Source organism: Somniosus microcephalus, chromosome 34 (genome assembly GCF_052327205.1).
Source record: "Somniosus microcephalus isolate GS21.2 chromosome 34, FLI_Smic_1.0, whole genome shotgun sequence".
Taxonomy (NCBI): Eukaryota; Metazoa; Chordata; class Chondrichthyes; order Squaliformes; family Somniosidae; genus Somniosus; species Somniosus microcephalus.
This window is the reverse complement of record NC_141020.1, coordinates 25,500,017-25,522,725: the sequence shown is the minus strand read 5'-3', so window position 1 is coordinate 25,522,725 and position 22,709 is coordinate 25,500,017. Positions and strand designations below refer to the sequence as shown.

The 22,709-nt window shown below is 46.6% G+C and overlaps 1 protein-coding gene across 1 annotated transcript in view; it reads left to right on the top strand.

Annotated features, from left to right (window-relative positions):
• The first annotated feature begins 218 nt into the window (after positions 1-218).
• The window catches only part of LOC147096891 (synaptosomal-associated protein 25), a 300,271-nt gene continuing 277,780 nt past the window's right edge, over positions 219-22,709 (top strand). The window contains exon 1 of the mRNA XM_085973588.1: positions 219-298. The gene's annotated coding sequence lies outside the window, so the exon portion shown is untranslated. The remainder of the gene's footprint in view (positions 299-22,709) is intronic.

Genomic DNA, 22,709 nt, shown 5'->3' with positions numbered 1-22,709 from the left:
GATGGGTGAAGGGGGCTCCATCAGAGAATGATAGAGGCCATTCGGCCCATGGTAGCCGTGCCATTCATGGCCAGGCTGGGGGAAGCGAGCTCCAGCTCAATGAGTTGCCCAAGTCACTCGATAACTGGCCAGCGTTGCACTGTGGGGAGTGGGTGGGGGCCGAGGGAGTGTCAGAGCCGCCTCGGGGGGTTTAAATGCTGTTTAATGCTGTAGAGAGAACGGGAGAGAGGCAGAGCAGCGGCGTGGGATCATCTCCAGAACCGACTCAGTCAGGTTGGAGAACGCAGGAAGGCACACGGTCAGTAGCACATTTTAAAATGTTCATTTATAGAACACTGGCATCGTGCACACATTTAATATACGAGAAATCTTACATTTCCAGGGACTATATGCGTTTATCCAGTTGGTTCAGTTACAGCACACAGAGAGGATGCTTACCATTTAAAGTATGCGTTTATTTTAAATCAGAGTGGGCTGAGAAATAAGAGGGAAGATGCTAACAATGCGTGATATGTATGTAAAGTGGAACTATTAATTAAACACTAATTCTGACGCAGCAAGGGGATGGTTGGTTGATGGACTTGTGCGACCTGCACCTGCAGAATGGTGGTGTACCCAACCTGGGAGAGCTGAGGCTTTGCTGGCTCCTTGTGTGTGTGTCTGTGTGTGTTATCAATGGGATTTTGTTATATTACTGAGACAGCTGGGTGAAGGGACAAGGCTCACAGACAGCAGCAGCGGGACTGAGAAGATGAGCTAAAGCCCCTTCAGAAACAGCTGGAATAAGCTCGATCTCTGACGTACTGTTAGAATGATTCGGTAGGGCGAGTGATTTATCCTGCAGATCCGCTCAGAAATCGTCGTTGTCCCTGTTTTAGCGGCTTCTGGTGCAAAGATGCAGGACACAGGCAGGAGATGGTCCTGCACCCAGTCAGTCAAAGTGCAGCAAGATGCCGGATGCTGCAGCTCCGTTTGTCCCAGTCCTGACAGACGGTGCCAAGTGTCACAGACTCAGTCGGAAAGTCCCAGACATCCTGACAGATTTTTTTAGCATTTGTAAGATGTGCTGCATTGCACTGGGGCTGCGCAGCCTGGTGTTATAACGTTGCACTGGCAATAGAATAAGATGAAGCTTGTCAACAACATGACGATTCCAATCACGCCCAAAAGCAGCGAAACGGTTATTTTAGCAGAAAGTGCTGTGAAATGAGACTGAACGGATAGAATCCGCTTGTTCAATCTGCGCTGATAGGTTTGGCCAGGTTTACATGGTTTTTTTTGGAGCAGTCCTTGGTTTAAAAAAATAGTGAATGTGGGAAATGGGAAAGGAAACGCAGAAATCACTGGAAAAGCACAGCAGAGGAGTCAGCAGCCGGAGAGACCAGAGAAGCTGGGCGTGTTCTCAGGAGGTTAAGAGGAGAATTACTGGAGGGGTTCAAAATGATGAAGGGTTCTGATAAAGTAGATAAGGAGAAATTGTTTCCACTGGGGAGGGTCGGTAACATACTGAAGGTAATTGGCAAAAGACCCAGAGGGGAGATGACTTTTTTTACCCAGCCAGTTGTTGTGATCTGGAACGCGCTGCCTGAGGGCGGTGGAAACAGATTCAATCGTGATTTTCAAAAGGCAATTGGATAAATGGAGGGGAAAAAAAATTGCAGGGCTATTGGGAAAAGAGCTGGGGGGAGTGGGACTGATTGGAGAGCTCTTTCGGCACAAACACAGTGGGCTGAATGGCCTCCCTCTGAAAGAGAACAAAAGTTAACATGGAAAGTGCCAATTAATAATGGAGCTGGCCATGTATTTTCAGCATTTCCTTATTTCTGGGCAGCCAGACAGCAATCTTCAGCAAGATTTAATTTAAAAATGGATCAAGTTTGAACATACAGCGTGCTACCACGATGCATATGTAAGTGTGGGAAATCAGATTTCTACTTAGGGGAATTAACTTTCTGGGCGAATTTTCAACTTAAAATTGGATGGGAGGCGCAGAAATGACTGCCCATCCTCTGCACAAGTTATTTTAGATTTTTCTGTTTGGGAGTCCCTCTGCTTTTTAGCTGCTATTCCCCCCCCCCCCCCTTCCCTCTTCTCCCCGCACCACCTCCCTCCAGGCCTCCCTCAGTCCTGCTTCTACCTGGTTTCTGAGGAGGTTTCATGACACCAACCCGGGGTTATCGCCACCACCGATAAGCCTCTGTCTTCCTTTGCAGAATGCCTGGCCTCCATTCAGTCCCTCCCTGCACCAGCGAGGCTGGCAGTGACACGCAGGACAGAAAGGGTTGACTAGCCACAGGTGAGGCTACGGCAACACCGATTTAGCCACATATTTTAGTAGAAAACACAATACAGGGAAATGTACTTCATATGTGCATATTTACTTAACAAACATCATTACCCAACTGACCGTGTGCCTTCCTCTCAATAATCAAAAAACACTTTGCTTTTCATTTTACTATTTTACCAACAAACGGACACAAAGATTAATATACACATCTTTGCAGATATGAGTATTGAGATCACATGCCCAATGATGGTGTCCATTATTCATTTTCTATTTAAGAACATAAGAAATAGGAGCAGGAGTCGGCCATTCGGCCCCTCGAGCCTGCTCCACCATTCAATAAGATCATGGCTGATCTTCGACCTCATCTCCACTTTCCTGCACTATCCCCATATCCCTTGATTCCCTTAATATTCAAACATCTATTGATCTCAGTCTTGAATATACTCAATGACTGAGCCTCCACAGCCCTCTGGGGTAGAGAATTCCAAAGATTCACCACCCTCTGAGTGAAGAAATTCCTCCTCATCTCAGTCCTAAATGGCCGACCCCTTATCCTGAGACTGTGACCCCTGGTTCTAGACTCTCCAGCCAGGGGAAACATCCTCCCTGCATCTACTCTGTCAAGCCCTGTAAGAATTTTGTATGTTTCAATGAGATCACCTCTCATTCTTCTAAACTCTAGAGAATATAGGCCTAGTCTACTCAATCTCTCCTCATAGGACAATCCCCCCATCCCAGGAACCAGTCTGGTGAACCTTCGTTGCACTCCCTCTATGGCAAGTATATCCTTCCTCAGGTAAGGAGACCAAAACTGTACACAATACTCCAGGTGTGGTCTCACCGGGGCCCCATATAATTGCAGTAAAACATACTCAAATCCTCTTGTATTAAAGGCCAACATACCATTTGCTTTCCTAATTGCTTGCTGTACCTGCATGTTAACTTTCAGTGATTCGTGTACAAGGACACCCAGGTCCCTCTGAACACCAACATTTCCCAATCTCTCACCATTTAAAAATTACTCTGCTTTTCTATTTTTCCTACCAAAGTGGTTAACTTCACATTTCTCCACATTTTATATTCCAGTTGCCATGTTCTTGCCCACTCACTTAGCCTGTCTATATCCCCTTGAAGCCTCCTTGCATCCTCCTCACAACTTACATTCCCACCCAGCTTTGTATCATCAGCAAACTTGGATATATTACATTTGGTCCCCTCATGCAAATCATTGATGTAGATTGTGAATAGCTGAGGCCCAAGCACTGATCCTAGTTACAGTCTGCTAACCTGAAAATGACCTGTTTATTACTACTCTCTGTTTTCTGATCGTTAACCGATCCTCAATCCATGATAGCATATTACCCCCAATCCCATGAGCCCTAATTTTGTTTAATAACCTCTTGTGTGGCACCTTATCAAATGCCTTCTGAAAATCCAAATACACCACATCCACTGGGTCCCCCTTATGTATTCTGCTAGTTACAACCTCAAAAGACTATAACAGATTCGTCAAACACAATTTCGCTTTCATAAACCTGTGTTGACTCTGCCCAATCCTATTATTATTTTCTAAGTGCCCTGTTACCACGTCCTAGAACATAAGAAATAAGAGCAGGAGTAGGCCATACGGCCCCTCGAGCCTGCTCCACCATTAAATAAGATCATGGCTGATCATCGACCTCAACTCCACTTTCCTGCACAATCTCCATATCCCTTAATAATAGATTCTAGCATTTTCCCTACTACTGATGTCAGGCTAACTGGTCTGTAGTTCCCCGTTTTCTCTCTCCCTCCTGTCTTAAATAGTGGGGTTACATTTGCTACTTTCCAATTTGCAGGAACCGTTCTAGAATCTATGGAATTTTGGAAAATGACAACCATTGCATCTACAGTACTATCTCTATAGCCACCTCTTTCAAAACCCTAGGATGTAGGCAAAGGTCCGGGGGATTTATCAGCTTTCAGTCCCATTAATTTCTCCAGTACTACTTTTTTACCAATACTAACTTCTTTACTAACCAGAAATGCATTTAACCACATCTGGATTTCCAATTAAAATGAAAGAAAGACTTATATTTATATAGCACCTTTCACCACCTCAAGACATCCCACAGTGCTTTACAGCCAATTAATTACTTTTGAAGTGTAATCACTTGTAGGAAACACAGTGCACAGCAAGCTCCCACAAAGAGCACTGAGATAATGTGTTTTAGTGATGTTGATTGAGGGATGAATATTCTTCAGGACACCAGGGAGAACTCCTATTTTCAAATTAGTGCCATAGGATCTTTTACGTCTACCTGAGAGAGCACATGGGGCCTCCATTTAGAATCTCATCTGAAAGACGGCACTTCTGACAGTGCAGCACTCCCTCAGTACTGCCCTGGAGTTTCAGCCTGGATTTTGTGCTCAAGTCTCTGGAGTGGGGGACTTGAACCCGTGACCTTCTGACTCAGAGGTGAGTGTGCTACCCACTGAGCCGCGGCTGACACACGTGGCTAATATATTGGACAACACTGATGTAGGACCTCACAGGTGCGAATCTAAACCTCACTGCTCTGAGTAGAGCTCATTGCTGCTCTTAGAGGCGACGATTGTACTTGGAATGAACCAGCTGGTACACCCATTTAAACACAGGCACCAGGAATTTCCTGGGGGCTTCTCCCAATCGGCCGTCGCAACTGTGGCGGAAACCCCAGGTAGACCGTTAACAGGGTTTTCACCGATCTCTGCTGAAGTTGCGGCAGCCAATCAGAACTCTGAGGAAACGAGTGACTGTCGCACCTTATGGGTGACATTTGTTAGTTCTGATCATTGCTTATTTTTAAAACTGATATCCTCTCCTCTATTTTTGTCTACTTTCTCCATTTTTGTCGGCATCAAGCAGCAATAGGTAAGGTACAGCATGGCTAGAAATAGAATGAAGCTGTTTCTACTCTGCCCCAACCATATGCCTTAACTTCAACCTCAAAACAGCTCCCACACCAAACATCCTGTGGCCTCTATGGTGTAATCCTATGCCTTTAGTGTTTCCAGGACAGAGTTTCACCTACACTGGAAGTACTTTTAAATTTACCCAGGTGAGTGAAATTGCCAATTTCTGCTGAATTTGAATCCTACTGGAATTTTTTGAGGATGTAACTGGTAGAATAGATAAGGGAGAACCAGTGGATGTGGTGTATTTGGACTTTCAGAAGGCTTTCGATAAGGTCCCGCATAAGAGATTAGCGTGTAAAGTTAAGGCACATGGGATTGGGGGCAAGGTACTGACTTGGATAGAGAACTGGTTGGCAGACAGGAAGCAAGGAGTTGGAATAAACGGGTCTTTTTCCAAGTGGCAGGCAGTGACTAGTGGGGTACCACAGGGATCAGTCCTAGGATCCCAGCTATTCACAATATATATATTAATGAGCTAGACGAGGGAACTAGATGTAATATCTCCAAGTTTGCAGACAACACAAAGCTGGGTGGGCAGTGTGCTGTGAGGAGGATGCCGAGAAACTCCAGTATGATTTGGACAGGTTGGGTGATTGGGCAGATGCATGGCAGATGCAGTATAATGTGGATAAATGCGAGGTTATCCACTTTGGTGGCAAAAACAGGAAGGCAGATTATTATCTGAATGGCAATAGATTGGGAAAAGGGGAAGTGCAATGAGACCTGGGTGTCCTTGTGCACCAGTCGCTGAAGGTAAGCATGCAGGTGCAGCAGGCGGTTAAGAAGGCAAATGGTATGTTGGCCTTCGTAGTGAGAGGGTTCGAGTACAGGAGCAAGGATGTCTTGCTACAGCTGTACAGGGCCTTGGTGAGACCACACCTTGAGTATTGTGTGCAGTTTTGGTCGCCTTACCTGAGGAAGGACGTTCTTGCCATGGAAGGAGTGCAGCGAAGATTCACCAGGCTGATACCTGGGATGGCAGGAATGACATATGAGGAGAGATTGGGTCGATTGGGCTTATACTCGCTGGAGTTTAGAAGAATGAGAGGGGATCTCATTGAAACTTATAAAATTCTAACAGGACTAGACAGACTAGATGCAGGAAGGATGTTCCCAATGGCGGGGGCGTCCAGAACCAGGGGTCACAGTCTAAGGATAAGGGGTAAGCCATTTAGGACAGAGATGAGGAGGAATTTCTTCACCCAGAGAGTGGTGAACCTGTGGAATTCTCTACCACAGAAGGCAGTTGAGGCCAATTCATTAAATATATTCAAGAAGGAGTTAGATATATTTCTTAAGGCTAAAGGGATCAAGGGATATGGGGAGAAGGCAGGGACAGGGTACTGAGTTTGGATGATCAGCCATGATCTCATTGAATAGCGGAGCGGGCTCGAGGGGCCGAATGGCCTACTCCTGCTCCTATCTTCTATGTTTCTATGTTTCCTACACTGAAGGAGGCCATTTGGCCCACTATGCCTGTGTCAGTTTGGTGCAGTGATCCTATATGCACTAGGAACTGGGTTAAGACTACCCCGATCGCATCCTTACAGATAGCACCGAGGAAATTGGTTTCAAATTTAGTTCCTAGATTGGAAACTCCAGTATGCAGACCCACTACACGACACCTACCTCCTTTCCCCACTGCCGCACAGAAGCATTATCTGGGAAATCTAACACAGAGGCACAATAACTACAGAGGACTAATACAAGAAATGCTCTCTTCATAACTTTGCAGCCAGAAGATTAGGAGTGAGTGTCATCCTCAGTTTCTCATTAAATGTTAAAGTGCTGCACTGCCGCAGGTCCGGCCCTTTGGATGAGACGTCAAACCGAGGCCACATCCGCCTTCTCAGGTGTACGTAAAAGATCCCGTGGCTGCTATTTTGAAGAAGAGCAGGGGAGTTTTGGTCATCTGTCCTAATAACTCCTTACGTGGTTCATTGTCAAATTTTTGTCTAATAACACTCCTGTGAAGCACCTTGGGACTCGTTACTATGTTAAAGGTGCTATATAAATGTACGGTGTTTTTGTTGTACATCACCAATGCACTGCAACAATAAATTAGATTTTCAGAGATAATATGTAATGCTCAAACATGCTCCAAGAATCTGGACAGCTGGTTTCTGGAGCAGTGCTCATTAGTTCTGAATCGAGGAGGTCCAGTGAGACTCTGGGAAAGGAGATGCAGTAAGGGGAAGGAGAGTGAGAAGGCCTAGGAAGAAAGTAGCAAGAACACAGCGAACAGAAGCATGGTGAAAAACAGTAAATTATAAATCTTGCATCAAAATTTTATGCTGCATATAAATATGAAAGCAGGAAGCAGTTTGATCATTTTTACGGCTTCTGCTTCTGTAGGCGCTGACTCACGCTGGCATGGTTCCACATTCACCCAGTACCTCACCAAAGTGGCCATTCATCATATGTAAGCCTAGATAGTGAGTATTGCCAGACTCTTCCACCATGCGGAGCATCACAGTTGAGTCTGTAGTTAAGTCAAAAGATCATGGAGAGAGGCGGTGAGGTTAAGAGGGAATTCCAGAGCTTAAGGCCTAGGCAGCTGAAGGCATGGCCACCAATTAGTGATTAAAATCAGGAATGCGCAAGAGGCCAGAATTGGAGGAGCGCAGAGATTCCGGAAGGTTGTAGGGCTGGAGGAGGTTTCAGAGATAAGAAGGGGGCGAGGCCATGGGGGGATTTGAAAACAAGGATGAGAATTTTAAAATCAACTCAACTCAACTCAACTTTTATTGTCATTGTTAGTGCACAAGTGCAGTACAACGAAATGTAGGCTTGCGGCTCCCGAGAGTGTACATTTAGATTAAGACATTTAAACATTCAACATACATTTGGCTTGTAATACATTAACATAAACATAACCATAATAAAGTGCATTGGCAGATGTGCAGGCTTTAGAGTTTATTTGTGGAGTTCAGTAGGATGACAGCCCTGGGAAAGAAGCTGTTCCTAAATCTGGTCGTACGGGTGCGAATGCATCTGTAGCGTCTCCCAGATGGCAGGAGGGCGAACAGACTGTGGCTGGGGTGGGTAGGGTCTTTGATGATGGATTGTGACCTCCGTAAACAGCGTTTCTGGTATATGTGCTCTATGGTCGGTAGCCGGGTACCGGTAATGCGTTGGGCAGTTTTGACTACCCGCTGCAGGGCTTTCCGGTCATAGTAACTACAGCTGCCATACCATACTGTGATACAGTTCGTCAGGATGGAGGTGTTCTGCACCAGAGGTGCTATATCATTGCTTAGAATAGGATGACAATTTCTACACTAATGTCAGATAGGATGGTCATTTCCCACACTTGCACACTTTTCAGCACCGACCACTAGATAATGATCAGGAGTCGAAATCCTGGCTGAAATGTATTTGCTCCTCAGCCCTGGGGCTAATTTCAGCTTGCTCATTGTTCGGATCCACTAGCTCAGCTGGGTTAGAACTGGCTCACTACTCTGAAAGCTTATTTCTTTAAAAGCATGGTGCCCTCCTTTCCATTTCTATCTCTCATGTTCTGCAGCATTAGTGATTAAGGTTTTCAGTGAGTTGCCATAAGCAGGAAAATATATTACAAGCGCCTAAGGCTCGCTCTATCTGTTCCCTGCCCTCCTGCTCAGCCCTGGACTTGTCATCAGTTACCAGCTCGACAGCTCAGTGCCTCGTGGCATCCACTGTCTTCACTGCAGCAGTCCAAGGACGTGACTCTGCAGCATTTTGCAAGTAGTCAGGAAAGGTTAAGCAGTCGTGCAGGATCAGATCACAGTTATTATCGTTTGCAGCAAGGTAAATCCGTCAATATTTATGAACCAGCTAACAGCGACTACAAAGGGAGGCCAGAAGCAAAGCTAATATCGACATTTGCATCGCAAAAATGCGCGATGTGCACACAAAGAAAATGAGCTTGACAACACAAACGGCAAAACCGTGCAGTGAAACAGACAGGGTGCTCGAATCCTGACGCAAAGCAGAGAGACCGAGTGCAATGCGGATGAAGATTGGTAATGTCGTGTTGTAATTAAAGGGTCCCAGCTGGTCATCAAAGGTCAAAGCTCAGATGTGCATGGGAAGACTGCAATGGAAGTTTTAGAACGGGTGGACAGCTACAGGAGCTAGAGAAGCGGAGAGTGTGACAGGGACATCTTGTGGGATCCGTAGCCAGTCTAGTTCTGACTGAAAGGGCTGAAACAGAGCATAACTGTGGAAGATGTTCTGGCCCGATGACCCTCCCCACCCCATACCCATATCCCTTCACAAGTACTTAATTCTTTCTTTCTTGTCATTATATCTAGTGTTCATCAATAATGGAACAAATACGTTATAACAGACCCTGATGCATCATTATAGCTGAGCTGCTAAATGCACCTCCCACACTGGCCGGTACGCTCCAGGTTCGGTCCCTGTCCTGTGCTGAATTTCCAGCTACTCAGTAAGTGTGCTACAGTTGTCTCAGTGCCCCTGAGCTAGGGAGGGGGAACAGTAGCCAAGGTTCTCCCCGATAATTATCCACTGACTCCTGTCGTGCGTTGATGCTCTGATGCACTTCACGGTTCAATCACTTGCTGGGCCCCCACATGAAGACTGGCTGCTTTAGCCATGTACTCTCAGGCTGCTGGGCCTGCAGAATTGTACACTTAAAGTGGTGCAGTGACACTGTAGGACGGGATTTTACCAGCCCTGAGGAGGCGGGTTTGGAGGCGGGACTGCCAGGAAAATGGCAGAAACTGGGAGCGGGTACTAACCCCGCTCCCAACCTGCCTCCATGCCATCTTTCCGGGAGGCGGGTCCCCGAGTCATGCAGGGACCCGTCTCTGCAAGGCAGGAAGGGGATTAGAGACAATTAACTGCCTGTTAACAGGCAGTTTTGAGGCTTTTCCCCATTTTACGGCAGCAATTGCGGGCTTCCCGATGGCTGCGAACCTCGCCAGGGTCAGCAAGGCGAGCAGTGGGTCTGCGGGGGTGAGAGAGGTCGAAATGTCAGCTGTAGAGGTGAGTGATGGGTGCAAGTGTAGACAGGTAAGTATGAGAGGTGCGTGTAAAGTGTTGGAAAAAGTTTCCTTACCTTTGCTTCTTCCTGCAGGCTTCAACTTTTGAGGATCCGGAGGTGCCTCATCTCAATGGCAGAGATGACAGAATGGCTGCTGCATTCTCAGATGCAGCAGCCATCTGTTTTCTGCTGAGGAGAGAGGTCTTGGTGAGCCTTTGTGCAAGGGCTCACCTTAGAACAGAGATTATCAGTGTTTGACAGCTTCTCAAAGCTGTCAAACGCTGACAATTCATCTGTCAAAATGTTTTTGACAGATGAAGCGTCCTACGCTGACGTCAACTGTCACTGGCTTTCCCTTAATTAGCCGGTAAGCCCGCAGGGCGGGGCTTAACAAGGTCAATCAAGGGAAAATAGCGTGGGTTGGTCAGACGTCGCTGGGAGCGGGACTAAACCCCAGAAGGCAGCAGTCCCACATCCAACTCGTCTCGGCTGGCAAAATCCAGCCCAATGTAATGGAGTCATGAGGTGTAGGCTCATGCTTGTGAACATGAACAGAGGAGTGACAAAAGACAACTGCATTACTGTGGGAAAACACTAATGGAGGTCCGATCCTCCCCTGTAGGAAGGGGAATCAGAGGGAGATCCACCACTCAGCTCCTGGCAGCTGATCTCTGAGTAGTGCTGATGACATTTATGGGAGGCTTACTTGCCCATAAGCTTGGCCTCAGGGGAGGGGCTGCCTGCCTCTCTTCCATGCCGGTACACTTAAGGCCTTCCGCGACCGATGGGCACCTCGAGAGTATAGAGACACCGGCATTAACGTCACGGTTTAGCTGTTAAGGTTACTTTTGGTTTTGTTGGGGCTTTGCTGCTTATATCTTTTAATTTGAGTAGACCATATGTTTGTTTATTACATTAGTGGGTTTCCTCCAAGGGGCTCTTGTGGTGCTGACTCCTGTCAGGTGACACTGGGGCGATGCAACTCCTATTGGTCCAATTAAAATAGGCCCATATGCTTGGGCAGGGATGGCTCAAAGTTAGAGAGACCTAACGGGAAGCAGAAGAAAAAGAAAAATGTGCATTTCTATAGCACCTTTCACCTCCTCGAGGTCCCAAAGCTCGTCACAGCCAATGAAGTACTTTTGAAGTGTAGCCACTGTTTTATAGGCAAAGAAGGGAACCAATTTTGCACACTGCAAGGTCCCATTAACACAATGAGATTACTGGCCAGTTAATCCATTTTAATGGTGTTGGTTGAGGTTGAATATTGACCATAACACCAGAGAAAACTGCCTATTCTTTAATTAGTGCCATGGAACCATTTACATACAGTTAGTCAGGTAGACAGGGCCTCAGTTTAACATCTCATCTGAAAGGCAGCACTCCTGACAGTGCAACACTCCCTCCGTACTGCACCATAGTGGCAGCCTAGATTATACACTCAAGTCCTGAATTTGGGTGTGAACCCATGATCTTCTAACTTCAGAGGCAAAAATGCTACAGTCTTGGTTGCGATGCCCCTACAGTTGAGTAGCCTGCAATCCTTCATTGCCTAAACCCATGCATGAAGAAATGGCCATTTGGGGCAAAGCACCACAGGGCAAATGGTGCAGATGGAACCAGAGCCCAACAAGATGCCAGTGCCTTTAGGATAGGGGTGAGTAAATTGGAAGGGACAAAAAAAATGTCCCTTAACTACTTTAACTTTGTTTTTGCACAGATATTTCACATTTAGCAGATAGAATCATAGAATAGTACAGCACAGAAGGAGGCCATTTGGCCCATCGAATCTGAGCCGGCTCTTTCGAAGAGTAATCAGTTTTACACAGGATTACATCGGATATACAGCACAGAAACAGGCCATTCGGCCCAACCAGGCCATGCTGGTGTTTATGCTCCACACGAGCCTCCTCCAGTCTTTCCTCATCTAAATCTATCAGCATAACCCTCTATTCCCTTCTCCCTCATATGCTTGTCCAGCCTCCCCTTAAATGCATCTATACTATTCGCTTCAACCACTCCCTGTGGTAGCGAGTTCCACATTCTCACCACTCTCTGGGTAAAGAAGTTTCTGCTGAATTCCCTATTGGATTTCTTGGTGACTATCTTATATTGATGGCCTCTAGTTATGCTCTTCCCCACAAGTGGAAACATTGGGGTCGATTTTCCTGGAGCCGTCAGGCGGGGTTTCAGGCGTTGGGGCGGGGGGGGGGGGAAATCCCGATTTCGGGGGTCCCGACACCATCCCGCCCAAAACCCGCCTCCACGTAAGTTTCAAAGGAGGCGGGTACCCACCCCGCACTGGGACCCGCCGACCCGAGGCGGGAAGGGATTAGTGCCAATTAACTGCCTGTTAACAGGTAATTAACAGGCAGTTTTTAGCCTAATCCCTATTTTGAGGGGTGTCGTGTGGGATTCCCAACGGCTCCAAACCACGCCAGGTTAGAGGAGTCAGGCCGTCGGGTTGAAGGACTTGGAGGGGTCGCGATGTCGGTGTTCAGGTGAGTGATGGGTGCATGAGTGCAAAGGTAAGTGTGTTTGGTGTGTCTAAAGTGTGTAAAGAAGTTTAAATTACCTGTACTTACCTTCACAGCCTTCCTTCTTCTAGGTTTCGGGAGTCCATCACTCAGCCGGCACTGAAAGCAAAATGGCTGCGAGCTGTCAAAAGTGACAGCCTTCAGCTTTCATTGCCGGTGAGACTTCCAACTGAGTCTGTGTAGAAGGACTCAGGTTAGAAGTCAGACTGTCAGTGTTTGACAGCTTCAAACAGCTATGAAACATGATATTTCATCTGCCAAGACCTCTTGACAGATGAAATTTCAGTCTGTAACATCACCTGTTGCCGGGTGGCCCTCAAGGTCAATCAAGGGAAAATCACGTGGATCGGCCGAATATCGAAGTAGGCGGGACTAAAACCCGAAAGTTGTAGTCCCGCCTCCTTCCCGACAGCTTTATGAAAATTGACCCCATTCTCTCTGTATCCACTCTATCAAAACCCTTCATGATTTTAAAGACCTCTATTAGGTCACCCCTCAGCCTTCTTTTTTCAAGAGAAAAGAGACCCAGCCTGTTCATCCTTTCCTAATATATATACCCTCGCATTTCTGGTATTATCCTTGTAAATCTACCCTACACCCTCTCCAGTGCCTCTATATCCTTGTTATAATATGGCAACCAGAACTGTACGCAGTATTCTAAGTGTGATCTAACCAAGGTTCAATACAGGTTTAGCATAGCTTCCATACTTTTCAATTCTATCCCTCTAGAAATAAACCCTAGTGCTTGGTTTGCTTTTTTTTATAACCTTGCCAATCTGTGTGGCAACTTTTAGTGATTTGTGTATTTGTACTCCGAGATTCCTTTGTTCCTCTACCCCACCTAGACTCGCACCCTCCTAGTAATAAGTGACCTCCCTATTCTTCCTACCAAAATGTAATACCTCACATTTATCTGTGTTGAATTTCATTTGCCAATTATATGTCCATTCTGCAAGTTTATTAATGTCCTCCTGTAACTTGTTGCAGTCCTCCTCAGTATTGACTATCCCCCCCAATTTGGTGTCATCCACAAATTTAGAAATTGTGTTTTTGATTCCAAAGTCTAAATCATTAATGTAAATTGTGAACAGCAGTGGTCCCAGCACTGATCCTTGTGGAACACCACTACCCACCTTCTGCCACTGTGAATAGCTACCCTTTACTCCTACTCTCTGCTTTCTGTCTTGAAGCCAGCCAGCAATCCATTCTGCTACTTGTCCCCTGACTCCGCATTCTCTGACCTTGTTCATCAGTCTATTATGGGGTACCTTATCGAAGGCCTTTTGAAAATCTAGATAAATTACATCTACTGCATTACCCTTGTCTACTCTCTCTGTTACCTCTTCAAAAAATTCAATGAGGTTGGTCAAGCAAGACTTTCCCTTTTGAAATCCATGCTGACTATTCCTTATATTTTTGGTTTCTAGATGTTCTTCTATTTTCTCCTTTAGTAGGGATTCCATTATTTTTCCTACCACCGATGTTAATAATTCCCTGGACACGTTCTATCCCCCTTCTTAGTCTCACTCCCCCACTCTTTCCCCATATCCCTGCAATTGCTTCTCCTTCAAGTATTTATCCAGTTCCTTTTTGAAGGCTACAATTGAATCTGTTTCCAGCACCCTGTCAGGCAGCACATTCCAAATCCGAACCATTCATTGCGTAATAAAGTTTTCCCTCATGTCGCCTCTGGTTCTTTTGCCAATCACCTTAAGTCTGTGCCCTCTGGTTACTGACCCTTCAGCCATTGGAAACCGTTTCTCTTTATTTATCTGAGGCCTGTATTGGTTCACAAGTGTGAGCACTGAGGGCAGTGACATGAGTCTGTGCGTGTCGGTGACAGGTGGCGAACTGAGGGTGGATTGAATTGCAGCGTCTGCAGCTGGGCCGGTTGCATAGAGCACATTTCCTGCCAGTAACGGTACCCGTATTGAGATGGAAGCGAAATTCTCCCAGTAAATTAGAGCAGTGCTGTCGATGGCCCATTCATCACCCTGACGCAGGAGCTGCATTCATCGTAGGGGGGAAGAGGGTTGTCGCTGCAGCATTGCCGTCTTGGGAGCAGCAAAATAGATTTATAAATCCCATTTGTGCGGCGAATGAGTGACTCTGAGCTAGCGCCGTCAGCCTTAGTACACACCTCACTGAAATACAGCGAGCCGTGTGCTGGAAGACTGCCATTTTCCTGAAGTGCTGCAACCTATTATTCTTCACCACTGATCTGTTTTAGTGATCAATGCACCACGGACGTGCTGAAGGTGTTAATTTGATCTCGCGCCTGAAGTCCTTCAGATGTTCTAGAACTCTTCAGTTCAGAGTCTAGCATAATATTATTAACCCCAAAGCCTGCTTTGTGCTAGATTTTAAACAGTAACATATTCTGCATTGTTTTTTTCCTGTAGAATATTTCAATATTTCCAAATCATACAACTCACATAATCCGTCTTGAAATTACTTTTTTTTTAAAGGGGCCGTGGTTTGTTTTTAAAGGCTCAGGTCCACCTGTGTGGGGTTGCTCTCCTGAAAAAAAGACTTGCATTTCTATAGCGCCTTTCATGAGAACCGGACGTCCCCAATGTGCTTTACAGCCAATGAAGTACTTTTTGAAGTGTAGTCACTGTTGTAATGTAGGAAACGCAGCAGTCAATTTGCACACAGCAAGCTCCCACAAACAGCAATGTGACAATGACCAGATAAACTGTTTTAGTGATGTTGGTTGAGGGATAAATATTGGCCCCAGGACACCGGGGATAACTCCCCCTGCTCTTCTTCGAAATAGTGCCATGGGATCTTTTACGTCCACCCGAGAGAGCAGACTCGGTTTAACGTCTCATCCGAAAGATGGCACTTTCGACAGTGCAGCACTCTCTTAGCACTGCACTGGAGTGTCAGCCTAGATTTTTGCGCTCAAGTCTCTTGGCTGGGTCTATGAACCCACGACCTTCTGACTCAGCAGTGAGAGCGCTACCCACTGAGCTACAGCTAACACTTTGGCAATGAAGGTTAAGGGGAGAGTTAATAGAGGTGTTCAAAATTCTGAGGAATTTTGATAGAGTAGATCGGGAGAATCTGGTTTCAGTGGCAGGAGGGTCGGTAACCAGAGGACACAGATTGAAGATAATTGGCAAAAGGACCAGAGGGGGAGATGAGGAGAATGTTTTTTACGCAGCGAGTTGTTGTGATCTGGAATGCACTGCCTGAAAGGGCGGTGGAAGCAGATTCAATAGTAGCTTTCAAAAGAGAATTGGATAAATACTTGAAAAGGAAAAATTTGCAGGGCTGTGGGGAAAGAGCGGGGGAGTGGGACTAATCGTAGAGCTCTTTCAAAGAGCCGGCACAGGCACGATGGGCCGAATGGCCTCCTTCTGTGCTGTACGATTCTATGTTTCAGGCGATGCTCACTCTCTGGGCTCACACACATTATTATAAATTGGAAAACGTAGGTGAAGGGTCAAGACTCAGAATACAGGTCAAAGTTGATAAATGTAGGAGAGCAGATGAGGTAAATCAAGAAATGGTTATTGGTTGTCAGCAAGCTTGGATTTTAAAAGCCGGTAGATAATAGGAGGAATGAAAGCCTAAGGATGGGGCGGGGGTTAACGAGTTCCATAGTTTAGAGATCGTGGAAAAGGTTTAATTGCTGTAAATAACGGTGAGATGAGTCTTGGCTTGACACAGGAAGAATGCAGCAAGGTGGCAGCCAGCACACTTACAGTTCAAGTGTTATAAGGGAGGGAAGTTCAGAGAAGAAATAACCGCAGTCGATATTATCAGGTGATTAGTTGTTTTTCTAATCTGGTGGAGAAGTGTAAGAGAGGTGAAGAGCCTGGCCAGATATGGAAGCAGTGAGACTTGATTGGAATTAGGCTCTGTGGAGAGTTGAGTTGTTGAGGGAAAAACAGCATTTGGCACATGAAAGGAACCCAAACTGTGGAGGCAGCTTTAGCAATGGAGGGGATTTTTTTATTCATCCTTGGGATGCGGGCGTCACTGACAAGACCGGCATTTATTGCCCATCCCTACAACTGAGTGGGTCGCTAAGCTACTTCAGATGGCAGTTAAGAGTCAATGACATTGGTGTAGGACTGGAGTCACATATAGGGCCAGAACAGGTAAGGATGGCAGGTTTCCTTCCCAGTTGGGTTTTTCAACAACTACATGCTCACTTTTACTGATACCAGCTTTTTAAAAAAGCTGAATTCAAATTCTCACACTGCTATGGTAGGAATTGAACTTGTGTTCGTCAGGATTACTAGCCCGGTAACATATCAACTGTGCTACTGTGGGAGTTCCATTTTTGACCAAAGGTTAAACTTAGGCCAAGAATATGAAAGAAGTACTAAAGGTAAGCGGTGGTAGCTATTTCTTGAACTTGGGAGAGATATGAAGAACCTTTGCTCTATCGAAGAACACAGAGGAGATCAAGATGCAGTGTGAAAAGAATGAAGTTTGTGTGTGGCTCAGTGGGTAGCACCCTTGCCTCTGAGTCAGAAGGTTAGAGTCATAGGGCTGGATTTTGTCATTGGAGGTGGGACTGCTGCTTGTCGTGTCAATGTCCCGCCTCCATCCTTGCCTGACCATTCAGAGGGATTTTCCCTTGATTGAGCTTGTTAAGCCCGCCCGGCGGGCTCAGCAAGCCAATTAGGGAAGAAGTCACTGACAGATTACGTCAACGTCAGACGTACTATCTGTCAAGACTTCTTGAAAGAAGAAATGACAGCGTTTGACAGCTCTGTGAACCCTACTTCCAGGTGCCTCCGACCGCCGCAGACCTCCTCCACGTCTCCTCGAACCCGGCAGGGTTCTCCAAGGTCGGGAAGCCTTCACCTGTGAAGGTAAAATGGCACTAATCGCTTTTTCTGCCTGTTAACTACCTGTTAACAGGTAGTTACAAGGATTAAAAGCCTTTCCCGCCTCCAGGAGATGGGACCCGAAGCTGCACATCCTCCCGCCTCCTGGCAAAAGGGCATGGGGGCAGGTTTGCCACCCGTCTCCAATTTCTCCGATTTTACGTGCTGTCCCGCCTCCATGCCATCCTTCTCGGGGCTTGGAAAATCCAGCCCATAGAGTTATACAGCACAGAAAGAGGCCCTTCGGCCCATCGTGTCCACGCCAGCCATCAAGCCCTCTCTAATCTAATCCCATTTTCCAGCACTTGGTCCGTAGCCTTGTATGCTATGGCATTTCAAGTGCTCATCCAAATGCTTCTTGAATGTTGTGAGGGTTCCTGCCTCTGCCACCCTTTCAGGCAGTGAGTTCCAGATTCCAACCACCCTCTGGGTGAAAAAGTTTTACCTCAAATCCCCTCTAAACCTCCTGCCCCTTCCTTACCTTGAAACTATGCCCCTTGGTTATTGACCCCTCTACTAAGGGGAAAAGTTCCTTTCTATCTACCCTATCTATGCCCCTCATAATTTTGTACACCTTAATCAGGTCCCCCCTCAGCCTTCTCTGCTCCAAGGAAACCAACCCCAGCCTGTCCAGTCTCTCTTCACAGCTGAAGCGCTCCAGCCCAGGTAACATCCTGGTGAATCTCCTCTGCACCCTCTCCAATGCAATCACATCCTTCCTATAGTGTGGCAACCAGAACTGCACACAGTATTCCAGCTGTGGCCTAACTAGCGTTTTGTGCAGCTCCATCATAACCTCCCTGCACTTATATTCTATGCCTCGACTAATGAAGGCAAGTATCCCATATGCCTTTTTAACCACCTTATCTACCTGTCCTGCTGCCTTCAGGGATCTATGTACATGCACACCAAGGTCCCTCTGATCCTCTGTCCTTCCTAGGGTCCTACCATTCATTGTAATTTCCATTGCCTTGTTAGTCCTCCCAAAATGCATCACCTCACACTTTTCAGGGTTAAATTCCATTTGCCACTGTTCTGCCCATCTGATCAACCCGTCTATATCGTCCTGTAGTCTGAGGCTTCTCTCCTCGCTATTTACCACTCCACCAATTTCCGTGTCATCTGCGAACTTATTGATCATACCTCCTACATTCATATCTAAATCATTAATGTACACTACAAACAGCAAAGGACCCAGTACCGATCCCTGCGGTACACCACTGGACACAGGCTTCCAGTCACAAAAACAACCTTCGACCATCACCCTCTGCCTCCTGCCACTAAGCCAATTTTGGATCCAATGTACCAAATTGCCCTGAATCCCATGGGCTCTTACCTTCTTGACCAGTCTCCCATGCGGGACTTTGTCAAAAGCCTTACTGAAGACCATGTAGACTACATCAACGGCACTACTCTCATCCACACACCTAGTCAGCCCCTCGAAAAATTCAGTCAAATTGGTTATACATGATCTCCCCCTGACAAAGCTATGCTGACTATCCTTGATTAATTCTTGCCTCTCCAAGTGAGGACTAATTCTGTCCCTCAGAATTTTTTCCAATAATTTCCCTACCACTGATGTTAGGCTCACTGGCCTGTAATTCCCTGGTTTATCCCTACTACCCTTCTTGAAGAATGGTACTACGTTAGCTGTCCTCCAGTCCTCTGGCACCTCCCCTGTGGCCAGAGAGGATCTGAAAATTTGTGTCGGAGCCCCTGCAATCTCCTCCCTTGCCTCACATAACAGCCTGGGATACATCTCATCTGGGCCTGGGAATTTATCCACTTTTAAGCCCGCTAAAACCGCTAGTACCTCCTCCCTCTCAATACTAATTTGTTCAAGTATATTACAATCCCCCTGCCTGATTTCTATGCCTACATCATCCTTCTCCATAGTGAACACAGATGCAAAATATTCATTTAAAACCTCACCCACATCTTCCGGCTCTACACACAGATTGCCACTTTGGTCCCTAATGGGCCCTACTCTTTACCTGGTTAATCTCTTGCCCTTAATATACTTATAAAATACCTTGGGATTTTCCTTTATTCATGCCCCTCTTCGCTCTCCTAATTTCTTTTTTAAGTACCCCCCTGCACTTTCTATACTCCTCTAGGGCTTCCACTGTTTTTAATCCTTTGTATCTGCCAAAAGCCTCCCTTTTTTTCCTAATCCATTCTTGTATACCCCTTGACATCCAGGGATGTTGTTGGTCCCACCCTTGACCTTTACAGGAACATGTTGGCGTAGTAATCTCTCTATTTCCTTCTGAAAGACTCCCACTGCTCTGATGTGGATTTTCCTACAAGTAGGTGATCCCAGTCCACTTTGGCCAGATCCTGCCTTATCATATTAAAGTCAGCCTTCCCCCAATTTAGAACTTTTATTTCCAGTCCATCTTTGTCCTTTTCCATGACTACCTTAAATCTCACCAAATTATGGTCACTGTCACCAAAATGCTCTCCGACTGACACTTCTACCACTTGGCCAGCTACATTCCCGAGAATTAGGTCCAGTACTGCACCCTCTCTTGTAGGACTTGCTACTCAAAAAGCTCTCCTGGATGCACTTTAAGAATTCCGCACCCTCTAAACCTTTTACACTCTGACTATCCCAGTTAATATTGGGGAAGTTGAAATCCCCTACTATTATTACCCTATTATTTCTACACTTCTCTGAGATTTGCCTACATATCTGTTCCTCTATCTCCCCCTGACTGTTTGGGGGCCTATAGTACACTCTCAGCAAAGTGCTTGCCCCCTTTTTGTTTTTAAGTTCTACCCATATGGCCTCATTAGAGGAACCTGCTAAGATATCATCCCTCCTTACAGCAGTAATTGACTCCTTGATTAATAGTGTGACACCCCCCTCCTCTTTTACACCCCCTCTGTCTCGCCTGAAGATTCTATACCCCGGAATATTGAGCTGCCAGTCCTGCCCCTCCCTCAACCATGTCTCTGTGATAGCAACAATATCATACTCCCATGTGTTCATCAACACCTTCAATTCATCTGCATTAAAATAAATGCCATCCAGCCTCACCATACTCCCTTGTGCCGTTACATATTTGCTCTGCCTTCCAGGCTGACTTGTTTTTTCCTCTATATTTGGCTGTACATCACCCCCTACTATAGCTCCACTCCGTATCCCATCCCCCTGCCAAGTTAGTTTAAAACCCCCCCCAACAGCACTAGCAAACCTCCCCGCAAGGATGTTGGTCCCGTTCCAGATTCAAGTCACACTGGAACACAAAAATTTAGACTGACACTCCAGTGCAGTACTGAGGGAGTGCTGCACTGTCGGAGGTGCTGGCTTTCAGATGAGATATTAATCCGAGACCCCACCTGCCCTCTCAGGTGGACGTAAAAGATCCCACAGCACTATTTTGAAGAAGAGATAGGGAGTTAGCCCGGTGTCCTGGCCAATATTTATCCCTTAACCAACATCACTTAAAAAACATTATCTGGTCATTATCACATTGCTGTTTGTGGGAGCTTGCTGTGCGCAAATTGGCTGTCGCGTTTCCTACATTACAACAGTGACTACACTTCAAAAAGTACCTCATTGGCTGTAGAGTGCTTTGGGACTTCTGGTGGTCGTGAAAGGTGCTATAGAAATGCAAGTCTTTCTTTCCTGCACTGAGGGTGTGCAGTTTGAAGGAAGTTTATTAATGTAGAGTGGAATCATCAGAAGAATAAAAAGGGTTGAAAGCTGAGTGGAAGAGGCCATTTATATGGAGATGGAAAGATTGAAAGGGAGAACATAGCATTGGTGGAAGATCATACGATGGTAACTTGTTTAAAAGTACACAGTGCCAGTCCAGACCCCGTCAAAGAGTTTCGGGATCTTTAAATCAATCACGGGTGAATCAGCAAAGTGTTCAAGCACAAAGTTCCAGAGGCACATAAAGAGTAACCACTTTGGTGAGGTAGCGGAAGACCACTGGTACCTGTGAAACTTTTACCCCGGCACCAGCCACTGCCTTTAGAGGAGGGGAGAAAATTGTGAAGATTTCTGAGCGGCAGACCTCCTGCTCCTGGCTGCTGTTTTCTTGCCGTTTTCAGTGCTGGCAGCTTAGCCTTGGCCCTCAGCGACCCCACGTTGATTGTTGTGCATGTGTTAGCCATCTAATGCATGGAGGTAAATATTTGTTTGCTTTTGTTTCCAAATTTCTCCATTCCCCCTTTAAAGGCAGCTGCGTCAAAAGACTTGCATTTATCTACCACCGATCACAACCTCAGGACATCCCAAACTCTTTACAGCCAATGAAGTACTTTTTGAAGTGTAGTCACTGTTGTAATGTAGGAAACGCGGCAGCCAAATTGCACACAGCAAGATCCCACAAACAGCAATGTGATATTAAAGTAGTACTGAAAAACAACCATCTGTTTGAGTGATAAATGTTGGCCAGGACACTAGGGATAACTCCGCTGCTCTTCTTCAAAATAGTGCCATGGGATCTTTTATCTGAGGGGGCAGATGGGGTTTAATGTCTCATCTGAAAGACAGCACCTCCCACAGTGCAGAACTCCCTCAGTACTGCATTGAAGTGTCAGCCTATATGTTGTGCACAAGTCTCTGGAGTGGGACTTGAACCCACAACCTTCTGACTCAAAAGCAAGTGCGCTACCCACTGAGCCATGGCTGTACTCTTCACTCAGGTTCAGTCCCACTCATGGCAGCCACTCTCTGGTACCTCGTTTAAGGGACTTGGGCCTAAAAATTCGGTGGCGCCAAGCTCGCCTGGGCGCCAGAAGTCCCGCCCCGGAAGGAGCCGGGAGCACCAGCGAGATATTCAGTTTGAGCGCCCCAAACGAAAGCAGGGCGCTGCTCGAGGCGCCCCGCGTCCGTCTTGGGGCGCTGAAACTGAATATCGCAGCGCCACACGCTGCGGCACGCTGCGGTACTGCAGGCCTTCCTCCCCTTCTTAAAGGGGAGGGGCCTGCACCAGCGCGATCTCCGATCGCGAGTGCCAGCAAAAGAGCCCGGCACCGAGGAGAGGTGCCAGGCTCTCAGGACACAGCCGGAATTCCCCGGGGGGTGGGGGGATCAGGAGGCCGGGGAAGGCGGCGCGAGGAGGTGCTGGCAGGCGGCCACCGAAAAAAAT